Genomic DNA, 13,994 nt, shown 5'->3' on the forward strand with positions numbered 1-13,994 from the left:
ACAAGTTTCAGGCCTCTCCTCCGGGCCCATCGTGGGCCTCTTGCTCTGGGCTGAGGGAGGGTAAGCCTGCCCCAGGGCCCTTCGCTTCCTTTAGCTGGAAGAGGGGCAGGCATGGAGCTCAAGGCTGCCTGGCTGCTGAGACAGGCAACACAGCACAGTTCTCCAAGAAAGAAAGGGGAGTTCCCCCAGGGGGGCAGACAGGGAAGCGGCCTGAGGCAGAGGGCAGGGGTAGGCGACTGACGTCCCTTCCATCTTCCCCTCAGGTCAGTCACTACATACCCAAAGCTGCCTTTCTTGTTTATTAAATTATAAAGCTGGGGGAGGTGGGAGGGGGGAATTGGGGAGAGGGAAAAGTAGGAGAAAAATGAGGGAGGAGGTAACAAATTTGATAATAAATGTATCCACTGCCTTACATATGAAACTGTAACCCCTCTGTACATGACTTTGACAACAAATTATTTAAAGTATCACTTTCTATATGGAAAAAATTTATAAAGCCATGAGAGCTGGGGGTGTAGCTCAGTGCGCTTAATATGTGCAAGGTCCTGGGTCTGAGTCCCAGCCTCCCCCCACACCAAGGTTAAAATAGTTATACATAGTGCACCTCCATAATAATACATAAGGTATAAATGTGAATTTGTGCAGTTGCTAGATTGTGTCTAGCCAGATGTGCAGCAATCCAGGCATCAGAGGGCAGGGCGCAGAGGGGGAGGCTTGCCCTGTAACACACGCCCTGTTGTGTGTGAACTGAACATTCCCCCCCCACCCCCCCCCACCCTGCCGAGCTTAGTTGACCAAGGCAAAATGCCACCATTTTGAGTCCATGCAGCCCAAGGGTGGCCTGAACACCCACCTGCAGTTCATTTCACAGCCTCACAGGGGGCTTCAGACTCGGCAACGACTGTCTCTCAGAGTTTGTGTTAAGTCACAGACACACAAGTGTTCACTGAGGGAGGAGAGGGAGGGAGGGAGGGAGGGAGGGAAGGAAAAGGAAAAGGAGGAAGGGAAGGAGGGAAAACCAGAGAGGGAGGGAGGGAGGGAGAGAGACAGGGAAGGAGAGAGGAAGGGAGGGCAGCATGCAGTAAACACAAAATTACTGTTTGGAATTTTAATATATTATAATGGTTTCATTATGACTTTGTTATGGTCTTTGAGTATACTGTCTCCCCCACTTGCCTCTCTTGCCACCCCTTCCCTCCCTATGATCCCTTTCCTCTTTTCAAATAAACCCCCTTCTTTCATGTCTCTTTTAAACACCTAGATTTCACATATGGGAGAAAACATGATGTTTGGCTTTCTAAGTCTGGATGACTTTGCTTAATATAATCTCTAGTTCCATTTATTTTCCAACAAATGGAATAAGTGTGTGTGTGTGTGTGTGTGTGAGAGAGAGAGAGAGAGAGAGAGAGAGAGAGAGAGAGAGAGAGAGAGAGAGAGTCCTGGGATGGAACTCAGGGCAAGGCATAGTCCTTGAGCTTTTATGCTCAAGGCTAGCACTCTACCACTCAAGCCTCAGCTCCACTTCTAGCTGCCGCCTCCTCCTCCTCCTCCTCCTCCTCCTCCTCCTCCTCCTCCTCCTCCTCCTCCTCCTCCTCCTCCTCTTCTTCCTCCAGGTTACAGATGTGAGCCACTTGTACCTAGCTAATTCTGTCTTCTTTGTGGCTAAGTAACACTCCATAGTGTATAGACTCCACGTTGTCTTTATCCATTCATCAGCTGACCATGAACAGTGCTACAATGAACACAGACATGCAGGTGTCTCTATGTATGCTGACCTACATCCTTGCCACATAGGCGCAGAGGCTATGAGAACATAGGATCAGTCTAGCTGTTGTATTTGTAGAAGCCTCCGTATTGATTTCCACAGTGGCTGTACTAATTTTCACTCCCATCAAGAGTATGTGAAGGCTCCTTTCTCCTCACAGCCCCACTTGCATTTCTTGTTCTTTCCTCTTTTTGGTGTTGGTCTTGGGGCTTAAACTCAGGACTGGGGCACTGTCACTGAGCTTTTGTGCTCAAGGCTGGCCTTCTCTACCACTTGAACCACACCATTTCACTTCTAGCTTTTTGGTGGTTAACTGGAGACAAGAGTCTCATGGACTTTCTTGCCTAGGCTGGCTTCAAACCTTGGCCCACGGGAGAATTATTTTCTTGATGACAGCCATTCTGACTTCAGTCAGCTGTTTTGCACCTGTTTCTTCGCACCTCAGTTGTGTGCTGAAAGCAGCCCCCCATCAATCTGTCTTCCTCTATCAGCTGGGAGATTCCGTGCTATATTAACAGACCATAGCATCCATGGCCAAGCCCTATTGGATGTTTGGGGTTTTCCAGTCCCTTGCATTTACATTTTTAAAAAACACACACCAAATAACTTTTTTGAGTAAACTTACAAGGAAGAGGAGGGAGGCGGTGGATTCATTCCTAGAAGTAGAGCAGCTGGGCTCTTGATACCCCCCGAAAATCCCTGCCCTGAGCAGCTGCCTCGCTTCCTCTTTTCAGCAGAGCGAGGAAAGGGGCGCAGAGGAAGGATCCCCTTGGGGCAAGCACCTAGCTTGTTCTCACAGCCAAGAGAAAGGGGCATGGGCTGGCAAGTCTGGGGCCGTTGGGAGCAAACCTTGGGAGGAGCCAACAGCTTTAAGGCTGAGTCTATTCTGGAGCCTCTATGCTGGAGGCAGGAATAAGAGAAAACCTCTAAGATGAAGAGAGAAGCTGGGTGGAAGCTGGGAAGAAATGAAGGCCACAGTGGCAGCTACCACCACACTAGTGATAATAAATAGTAATAATAGTGATGATAATTTGCTCTAGTTTAGGTCTGCAGTGTTCTACAAATGTCCTGGTGCTGAGCCAGGGGTTGGTGGCTCACACCTGTAATCCTAGCTATTCTGAAGGCTGAGATCTGAGGATCACGGTCTAAGCCAGCCCTGGCAGGAAAGTCCATGAGACGCTGATCTCAAATGAACCACCAGAAAACCAAAAGTGGCTCTGCGGCTCAAAGTGGTGGAGCGCTGGACTTGAGCTGAAGAGACCAGGGACAGTGTCTAAGCCCAGAGTTCAGACCTCAAGATCAAGAAAGAAAAAGACTTCTCTCCAGAGGGACTGTCTCTACAAGCTTGAAATCAATTGCCCAGAAATGTGTGTGTGTGTGTGTGTGTGTGTGTGTGTGTGTGTGTGTGTGTGTGTGTGTATGAGAGAGAGAGAGAGAGAGAGAGAGAGAGAGAGAAAACTAAGGCTTGAACTCAGGGCCTTACTTGTCCACTCAAGCCACACCTCCCATCTGGTTTTTCCTTTTGTGGGTTGATTTGAGAGAGTCTTGAGGACTTGTTCTTCCTGGGATGACTTCAAACCTTGATCATCAGATCTCAACCTCCTGAGTAACTAGCTCCTGCTTGCACCATCTTGAATTCTCTGCTTTATAGTAATCCCCTCTCCTGAGTTTTCTTTTCTTTCTTTCTTTTTTTTTCCTTTTTGATCTTTTTCCTCAAGGCTAGCACTCTATAACTTGAACCACAGCTCCAACTCCAGCCTTTTGCTGGTTAAATAAGACTCTCACAGACTTTCTTGCCCAGGCTGGCTTTGAATCATGATCCTCAGATCTCAGCCCCCTGAGTAGCTAGTATTAAAGGCAGGAGCCACCAGTGCCTGGCTACTTTGTTTTTCTCTCTTTTCTTCCTCACTTACATTTATTTTTTTGTTTTGTTTTGTTGAGATAAAGTCATGATACATTGCCCAGACTGACCTGGATTCACAGTCCTCCTGTCTAGCTTCTTGTTTTGTTGCCAGTCCTGGGGCTTGAACTCAGGGCCTGAGCACTGTCCCTGGCTTCTTTTAATTTTTTTAATTAAATTTTATTGACAAGGTGTTGTACAAAGGGGGTACAGTTACATAATAAGGTAGTGAGTACATTTCTTGTGATATCTGTTACATCCTCATTTTTCTTTCCCTTCCCTAGATCAGGTAGGCATATATACAATATCCAGTGTACCAAAATCATATACAGTAACCATGTAGGGTACGCCACAGGAAATTCACCTAGAACATTAAACATAACGACAACAATAGAATCCTCCTGTGTCCTTCTCTTGGAGTTGTTTTTGCTTACCCTCGTCTTATATGACCATGGGTACATAGCTGTTGAGCTATTGTGATCCACTGATCTGGCTTCTTTTTTTGCTCAAGGCTAACACTCTACCACTTGAGCCACACACAGCGCCACTTCCGGCTTCTTCTATATAAGTGGTGCTGAGGAATCAAACCCAGGGCTTCATGTATATGAGGCGAGCACTTTACCACTAGGCCATATTCCCAGCCCCCTGTCTAGCTTCTTAAGAGCAGGGATTACAGATATCAGTCACCACACTCAGCCTTATCCTCTAAATTAATAAAGGACCTATGTAAAACATACATGTCTTAGGGCACACAACTTAGATTTGATAGCAGTTGATATTTTACTATATTTTTCTCTTCATTAAAAAAGTAAGAGGGGTGGGGGCTGGGAATATGGCCTAGTGGCAAGAGTGCTTGCCTCGTATACATGAGGCCCTGGGTTCAATTCCCCAGCACCACATATACAGAAAATGGCCAGAAGTGGCGCTGTGGCTCAAGTGGCAGAGTGCTAGCCTTGAGCAAAAAGAAGCCAGGGACAGTGCTCAGGCCCTGAGTCCAAGCCCCAGGACTGGCCAAAAAAAAAAAAAAAAAAAAAGTAAGTAAGGGCTGGGAGTATGGCCTACTGGCAAGAGTGCTTGCCTCCTACACATGAAGCTCTCGGTTCGATTCCCCAGCACCACATATTTGGAGAACGGCCAGAGGGGGCGCTGTGGCTCAAGTGGCAGAGTGCTAGCCTTGAGCAAGAAGAGGCCACAGACAGTGCTCGGGCCCTGAGTCCAAGGCCCAGGACTGGCCAAAAAATAAAATAAATAAAGTAAGAAACACTATACACTTTAATAAGTATATTACATACATGATCATTATTATACTTCATTAGAAAGTATCTTAGAGTCAAAGCTACCCTGCTCAGTCCATTTCCCTCCTTCTCTCGGTGTGGGTAACCACACAATCTTCCCTCAAAGCTGCGGGAGATCCCTCCTCAAAAGCCATCATCGTACTTTCATGGCTTTATAAATAAAACCTATAAATAAAGCCTGTAATCCTAGCTACTCAAGAGGCTGAGATATGAGGATTGCGATTTGAAGCCAGCCTGGGCAGGAAAGCCTGTGAGACTCTTATCTCCAATTAACCACCAAAATGCCACAAGGGGAGTTGTGTGGCTCAGTGATAGAGCGCTAGCCTTGAGCAAAACCAAACAAACAGAAAACCTCAGAGACAGTGCCCAGGCCGAGTTCAAGCCCCAGGATGGCACAAAATAAATAACTCCTAGGGCTGCTTTGTGAGTCTTTCACTTTTTACTCTGTGCTTTCTTGTGAGCAGTTTTCCTGTAGCAGTCCACATGGCTCCAGGATTTCATCCTCACTGTAGGCCCCAAGTCCTCCTTTGCACGATCATGTTCCCCCCAGTAGTGAACATTTAGATTGTCCCACATTTTCACTATTGTTGACCCTTTGCAATGACTGCACATCCGTGCATGCATCTTCCCATCATTCACGCTTTCACTCTGTCTGTCCATCTCTCAGAGACAGATATAGTTAGTCCAAGTTGCCTTTGAACTTGTGCCCTTGGTGCCTCAGCCTCACAATTGCTGGGATTACAGCCTGTACCACCATAGCTGGATCTCTCATTCTTCTGTTTGACTTCGATTCTCCCGGAGGGCCCTGCTTCTCCTGCAACCTTCTTCATAGAGTGGGAATTTCTGTTTATTTGTTTTTGTTGGTCATGGGGCCTGAATTTGGGTCCTGGGCACTGGTCCTAAGCTCTTTTTGCTCAAGGCTGGTGCTCTACCACTTTGAGCCACAGCTCTGATTTTGGGTCCTCCCTCCACTCCCACCCCCTGGTGATTAATTGAAAGATAAAGAGTCTCTTGGCGAGGCCGCGCGGCCTCGGGGGGCGGAGGGGGGTGGGGAGGGCGGATCGGAAGCAACCGGTGTCTCCCGGCCCGGCCCCATCCCCGCCGCCCCTCCTCGGCACCCCGGGAGCCCCTAGCGTGCGCGCACACACACACACACGCACACGCACACGAGTCCCAGCCCGGGCCTCCGACCTATTTGCACCCCGTGAAAGGTCAGACTCGTCTCTGGGGAAACCGTGGAGTGGAAAGCATGGAAAAAATGACAGATCTTGTAGCTGTCTGGGATGTGGCCTTGAGCGATGGAATCCACAAGATTGAATTTGAACACGGGACCACATCAGGAAAGCGAGTAGTGAAAAGATAAGAAAAGAATGGATGTTTAAACTGGTGGGCAAAGAAACATTCACAGTTGGAGCTGCAGAGACCAAAGCCACCATAAACATTGATGCCGTCTCTGGCTTTGCTTATGAATATACCCTAGAAATTAACGGGAAGAGCCTCAAGAAGTACATGGAGAGCAGATCCAAGACCACCAACACGTGGGTGCTGCACTTAGATGGCCAGGACTTCCGAGTTGTCCTGGAAAAAGACACTATGGACGTTTGGTGCAACGGAAAACAAATGGAAACAGCAGGCGAGTTTGTGGACGATGGGACAGAAACACACTTCAGCCTTGGGAAGCACGACTGTTACATAAAGGCGGTGAGCAGCGGGAAGCGAAGAGAGGGCATTGTCCACACCCTCGTGGTGGACAACAGAGAAATCCCAGAGACTCCCGAGTGATTTCTCTTCATACACTGTAGTCCGAAGAAGTCAAGATCAGAACTTTTTAATGACTGGTAATTAAATATGTTCCACAGGTAACTTCTCGGTACATTTAGTCTGCTATGTTGGTTTGTTTTTTTTCCAAGTCATTTGAAACTAATATTCCAAGGGTCAGGGGAAAAAAATTATGTGCGACCATAATAGCCATTGCAGTTTATTTTTTAAATAATGTAAAATGCTTTAGAGCCAAATGGAAAACAAGGCAGACCACAATCATTAGTGGTTCACTAACAGTAAATTGTAATAAACTGTGAAATAAAATTGGCGACTGGAAAAAAAAAAAAAAAAAAAAAGAGTCTCTTGGACTTTCCTACCCAGGTGGGATTTGAACCATGATCCTCAGATCTCAGCCTCCTGAGTAGCTAGAATTACAAGTCTGAGCCACTGGTGCCCGGCTCTGTTGTTTTGTTTGTTGTGCTGGACTGGCACTTGAACTGAGGATCTCACGCTCCCACTCAGTTTTTTTACTCAAGGCTGGCGCTCTTCCATTGGAGCCACAGCTCCACCTCCATCCCTTGCAGCCTTCTAAGAGGTGCTGTTCCCAGGGCAGAGCAGCAGTGGGGTAGAGCAGGGCTGGATTGGAGAAAACAAAGCTACTTCTGTAGCATCCATTCCCCACCTCCTCCCTCACAGTCAGTCAGTGGCCTTTGCTACCTGTCACCCCGCTCTTGCTGTGGTCATCTCCCACCCCTCCTTCAGGGACAATTATAGCTTCCAGCTCAGAGTCACCCCAACACCACGTGTCACCACTACCATGGTGAGCTCAGGGATCCGCCTCTGTGCCACAACCTACTCTCTTCCCTGAGCCTGCGCCTGGCCCCTCAGCCCCTCCGTGCCCTGTCCTGCTCTGGAGGGCATGGAGCTAGTCACAGCTCCAACACAATCTCAACTTCAAGCAGCCCCTCTCCACCCTGGGCTCTCACTGCCCAGACCATCCAACACTGAATTCAGGCTGCCCCAGGCTGCCCCTTCTGCCCTTGGACCCTTCCTTCTCCCCTTCCTCCTGCCCCAGCCTGTTCAGTGCCAGAGCGATCTCCTCCACCCTCAGCTCCTCCCACGGCACCCCCACTCCTGGCAAAACCAGTCCCCACGTGAAAGCCAGCTCGGCCGCTGCCCCAGGGCACCCAGTCATGCCCACTGCACATTCAAGGTCACCACCCCCTGCAATCCCACCCACTACCCAGTCCTGACTCGCTCCTGTCCCACCGCCCCCGGGCCATCGGTCTAGCTTTCATATCTTCCCACTGCTCATGACAGATGACCCGAACTCCAATTTCCCTGAGCAGCCAGAAGTTCCCAGAAGATCACACCCACCCATCAACTTGCCTGCTTCTAGTTCCCAGCTGACCTCTTTGCCTTCTCAAGGATATCACCCACAAAACTCCCATTTTTCCTGGGCCACAAGTTCCTCTATCCACTGCACGCGATGAACTGTTGATGTTTCCTGTCTTAAAAAACAGTGCCTTGACCTCTACTTTTTCTTCTAGAAATTGTATCTTTACTGTAAAACTCGATAGCTTATGCTAGCCAGGCACAGGGGCTTATGCCTGAAATCCCAACTGCTTGATCGATCTCTATCAAGAAGGATTGCGGTTGAGCTGGGGATATAGCCTAGCGGCAAGAGTGCCTGCCTCGGATACACGAGGCCCTAGGTTCGATTCCCCAGCACCACATATACGGAAAACGGCCAGAAGCGGCGCTGTGGCTCAAGTGGCAGAGTGCTAGCCTTGAGCGGGAAGAAGCCAGGGACAGTGCTCAGGCCCGGAGTCCAAGGCCCAGGACTGGCAAGAAAAAAAAAAAAAAAAAGAAGAAGGATTGAGGCCAGCCCAGGCTAAAAAGGGAATGGGATTTCATCTCAACAAATACTTGGGCAAGGACTTGTGATCCTAGTTATGAGGAAAGTGTAAATAGGAAGATCATGGTCTCCTGGCCAGGCAAGAACACAAGACCTTATCACCCCCCAAATAACAAAAACAGAGAGGGTTGGGACTGTGGCTCAAGTAGAAGGAAGAAGGCAGGCATGCAGGAAGAAAATAAGAAAGGAAGGAAGGAAAGAAGGAAGGAATTTGGGGATTATATGAGAAATTGCTGAACATATGAAGGATAGAAATGAGTTTTGTTGCTGGGCACAGGTGACTCACACCTGTAATCCTAGCTACTCAGAAGGCTGAAATGTGAGCATCACAGTTTGATGCCAGCCTGGGGAAGGAAAGTCTATAACACTTTTATCTCTAATTAACCAAAAGAAAACCAGTAGTAGTGCTGTGACTCAAAGTGGTCGAGCGCTAGCCTTGAGCAAAAGAGCTTAGGGACAGCACCCAGGCCCTGATTTCAAGTCGCATGATCAACAACAACAAAAAGTTTCATTGGGAGGTCCAAAGTGACTGGTCCTGATTTCAAGGAGGCCCTTCTCTAAGTGACGATTCAGCCTCTCTGTGGCTCTGTGTTTGTCTAGAGCTGCTCATCTGCACTGAGCCAGGGACAGAGTGTAGGAAAGGGCCAAGGGTGCACTAAGTCCTTGCCTAGAAGTTGGGTACAGAGGCTCTGATCATGTTCCGTTGGCTACAGTTCTGTCGCAAGGCCTCACCTAGCTGCAAGGAAGGCAGGGAAACAATCTAGCTGAACATCCAGAAAGGAGAGGAGACAGGTTTGGGGAAGAAGTCTGGAAGTCATCCAAGGATCAAGATTTGGGCTGGAAGAAGATGGTTCACCTCCAACCCCTGTTTTGAAGGAGGGACATGTTCCAGTGTAGCTCCCCGAGCATGCATGTCTCATAGCACAGTCATGACAGCCTTCAGCCAAGAAGCAGCTCCAACAATAGTGATTCCCATCTACCTGTCCTGCAATTTGCTGTGTGGTGCAGTTTTCTGATTTAAATTTGCTTTTTTTCCCCCCAATATCAGTTGTGGGGCTTGAACTCAGGACTTGGGCACTGTCCCTGAGCTATCTTGCTCAAGACTAGCACTCTACCACTTTGAGCCACAGCATCACTTCTGGTTTTCTAGAGGTTCATTAGAGATAAGAGTCTCACTGACTTTCTTGCCTGGGCTAGCTTTGAACCTCAATCCTCAGATCTCAGCCTCTTGAGTAGCTAGGATTATAGGCATGAACCCACAGCAACCAACAATGATTTAGGTTTTCAGCTGTCAAAGAAACAACAGGCACCTTGGAGCCTGACGAGTGATGATAACCTAAATCCTAGAGTTAGACATCACCAAGTGGCAGCCAGGGATAGGCTGCAGTACTCCACACTCTTGCCACTCCGGCTCTGACTCTGTAGCGTGTGGATTCATAACCCTGTCCTACCAAGTTGAGGGACCAAGGACTTGTACATTTTTGGCTCTCAATGATCCTCACGGTAATCTTTTGTTATTGGGCATATGTAGATGACCATTGGAAAGGCCCAAGCTGGAGAGGCAACATACCAGCTCAGGGAAGTTCCAACTCACAGTCCCCAGATCCTGCTTGCAGTCCCTCCAGGCATCTTCCAGGGAGGAAACAGAAGGGTGAGTCAAGGTGTGGGGAGAAGCCATGGGCGTTCATCCCCCAGCACAAGGTTCTTTCCATAGCACCTCCTGAGCCTCAATTCCCTATGATGCCTGATGGCTTGGAGACAGAAGGAGGACTGAAGAGAATTACATAGAGAACCAAGGGTGCCTGGGATCCCCAGGAACTTCAGGCTAGCGTATGGCATGGATTGATGCCCATCCTGTGGTCAATGACCACCCACTTGAGGAATGGACGTTCTAACACCAAACATCAAGAATAAACTTTCCTTGATCCATTCATCTACTGAGAGGCATCTGGGTTGGTTCCATGTCTTAGCTATGGTGAATTCTGCAATGAACATGGTTGTGCTGGGGGCTTTTGTGTGGCCTTGTTTGTAATCATTTGGGTAAATGCCCAGGAGTAGGATTGCTGGGTAATGGGGTAGCTCTATGTTTAGTCTTTTGAGGAACCTCCATGCTGCTTTCTAGAGTGTTGAACCAGTTTACCTTCCCACCAACAGCGCAGTAGCATTCCCTTTGGCCACATCCCCACCAACATCTGTTACTATTTGTTTTATTTATTTATTTATTTATTTATTTTTGCCAGTCCTGGGGCTTGGACTCAAGGCCTGAGCACTATCCCTGGCTTCTTTTTGCTCAAGGCTAGCACTTTGCCACTTGATCCACAGCCCCACTTCTGGCCATTTTCTATATATGTGGTGCTGAGGAATCGAACCCAGGGCTTCATGTATACGAGGCAAGCACTCTTGCCACTAGGCCATATTCCCAGCCCACTATTTGTTTTCTTTTTATTTTATTTTATTTTTTTTGCCTTTATAAGTGTTAGGTTTTTAAAGTAGGTAGCCAGTAAAGGAGAACGCCATGCAGTATTCAGGCAGGAGAGAAAGTTTATTACCGAACTGCTGGCCTGTGGCCGAGATGATCCATGGCCAGAGAGAAGGGAGAGAGGGAGCAACCCCCACCCAGCCCTGCCTTCTATCTAGGGCAGGGGCAAGGGGTGTGGCCAGGTGGATTAGGATGTGACCTCAGGGAAAGGGGAGGTAACTGCCTCCAGGTCTGCAGGTTACCCAGGTAACTGGGTGGAGACTTAATGAGGTGGGGGCATCTACATGGAGCCCTCAGGGAGAGGACCTAACAATAAGAGGAAGTTTTATTGTTAATAGTTTCAGAATGAGGAACAGATTAGCTCAGTCCAACATGCTTGGCAGTTGGCAGAATCTAGTGAAGGCAAGTGTTTTGATTGCTAAGGATTTAATTTGGACGCCTTTAATACTTAGCCATCTAACACTTAAAACATAATCCAAAATTAATGCATCATCGCCTTCCTTCTCAAAGACGGCACCTACCTCACTTCATTATGGAAATGTTTTCATTAAATATGATTCCCGGAGGATCAAGTTCCCTGGAGAAATACATCCATGAGGATGGTGCACAGAAAGTAAAATTCAAAAGAAAACTGTATAATTTACTAATCTAAGGAAACAAAACCTTCCAATATATTAAGAAATCCAAGGGCTGGGGATATGGCCTAGTGGCGAGAGAGCTTGCCTCGTAAACATGAGGCCCTGGGTTCGATTCCCCAGCACCACATATACAGAAAACAGCCAGAAGTGGCGCTGTGGCTCAAGTGGCAGAGTGCTAGCCTTGAGCAAAAAGGAAGCCAGGGACAGTGCTCAGGCCCTGAGTCCAAGGCCCAGGACTGGCCAAAAAAAAGAAAAAAAGAAAAAGAAATCCAGTTACAAATGCACTAAGAGGTTCATGTGAAGAGGTTCTGGTATAACTGAAAACGGCTGGTTATTTACAAGATACACAAGCAGGAGCGGTGCACCTAGCCCAGCGCTGGCCCTCAGAAGCCGAAAGTGTTCTCTCCACTGTAGGCCACATACAAGAATCCATCTTCATCCTTTTCCTTCTCATAAAGCTGTCCCATAGTTAGGCTGGACTGTGGAACTGTCTTATCCACAAACAGGAAGATCGCCTTCTCAGAAGGAAGCTGGATCCTTTTCCTGATGATCCACATGAACTGAGCCACAGTGATGTCAGATGGAGCCAAGTACTTCCGCTTGTCAATGTCAACAATCTGAGAGCGTGAGACTTTTTCCACAATCACCGGAACATGGTCGGGGTACTTCGCTCAGATCTTCGCAGATTCCACGCATCTGTGTTCCAGAGAGTGGTCCTCCTTGAACCTATTTGTTTTCTTGCTAATGGCCATTCTAAGTGGGGTGAGGTGGAGTCTCAGTGTAGTTTTGATTTGCATTTCTATTATGGCCAGAAATGTTGAACATTTCTTCATGTGTCTAATGGCCATTCCTATTTTCTCTTCAGAGAAGTCTCTTTTTAATTTTTTATTCTACAGACTGAATTCTATGCTTCCTACATTGACCCATTTGTAAGGAAATGGAAAGACTTAGAAAAAATTGTATAAATTGAAGTAAGCCAGACCCAATGCAACACAGGCTCCATGGTTTCCCTCATTTGTAGTAATTAGTATGTACCTATGATAATCCTAGCAGAGGATCTCAATAGCCCAATAGCTATGTATATATGATCATATAAGATGATGCTAAGTGAAATGTACTCCAAGATATGGAAACAAGAGGTTTGGGGGGTTTCTTATTTTTTTTCTTTTTGTATATTATTTGTAGTTATTTCTTTTTTTCCTTTCGTTCCCAACCCCCCCCCCCCCCCCCCCCGCCCCCGGTTTATTCCTTGTGGCCATTGTTTCTGATTGGAGTACCCTTTGTCTTGGGAAGGAAGGGGAAGAAAAGAATAGGCATTCTGGGAAGGGTCAAGGGGAAGGGGACAGATGAATGAGGAGGAGGAGAAGGGTGGGAAAATGCCCACAAGAACCCCATATGTATTCTACAAAATTAAGAAGAGTGAGGAAAGTTGGGTGCCAGTGGCTGAAGGCTGAAATCCTAGCTACTCAAGAGGCTGAGATCTGAGGAATGTGGTTTGAAGCCAGCCTGGGCAGGAAAGTCTGTGAGACTCTTAGCTCCAATAAACAACTCAGAAAAAGCCCTGTGGCTTAAGTGGTAAAGCACTAGCCTTGAGCACAAAAAGGCTCAGGGACAGCAGCCAGGCCCTGAGTTCAACCCCTAGAACTGGCAAAAAAAAAAAAAGAAAGAAAAAGAAAAAAAGAGTGAAGAGGTGGGTAGGGGAGGGATGAGTGAGAATGTTGAAAGGGTGATATTGATCAAGAAATATTTTATTCACAAACTGCTTTGTTAAGTGCCAACTCCTTTGTACAAATATTTAAAGATAATAAATTTTTTAAATGAGAGAATTGGCACTTTTATTTTGAGCTTCAGAAAGACTCTGTCCAGAGGTGCTATGCTGTCTAGCTTCATGGTGTTCATGAGTCTGAATGGCGGGAATTTTTTTCAGAAAGAACGATATTCTGTTTGTTTGAACTCAGGCCCTCGCATTTGCTGACACTCTACTGCTTGAGCCAAGCCTCCAGCCCAGCTTTTTGCTGGTTATTTTGAAGCTGGAATCTCCTGGACTTTTCTGCCCAGATAGTGTATCATTGTATGGACATTTGGGTTTTCTATTTTTTTGTCTGTTATGAATAGCTGCTATGAACATGCCTACACAAGTGTTTGTATTTGTGTGGGTGATTGTTTTCATTGTGGGGGGTGGGGATTACACTGTTGGTGGGAATATAAACTAGCACAACCACTCTAGAAGGACGTTTG

The 13,994-nt window shown here is 47.3% G+C and overlaps 2 pseudogenes; one reads left to right on the plus strand and one right to left on the minus strand.

Moving 5' to 3' along the window:
- Positions 1–6,170: 6,170 nt before the first annotated feature.
- LOC125357978 lies at positions 6,171–6,835 on the plus strand (annotated as a pseudogene).
- A 5,188-nt stretch (positions 6,836–12,023) lies between these two features.
- Positions 12,024–12,508, minus strand: LOC125357892 (annotated as a pseudogene).
- Positions 12,509–13,994: the final 1,486 nt, after the last annotated feature.

This window comes from Perognathus longimembris, chromosome 10, assembly GCF_023159225.1.
Source record: "Perognathus longimembris pacificus isolate PPM17 chromosome 10, ASM2315922v1, whole genome shotgun sequence".
NCBI classification, from domain to species: Eukaryota; Metazoa; Chordata; class Mammalia; order Rodentia; family Heteromyidae; genus Perognathus; species Perognathus longimembris.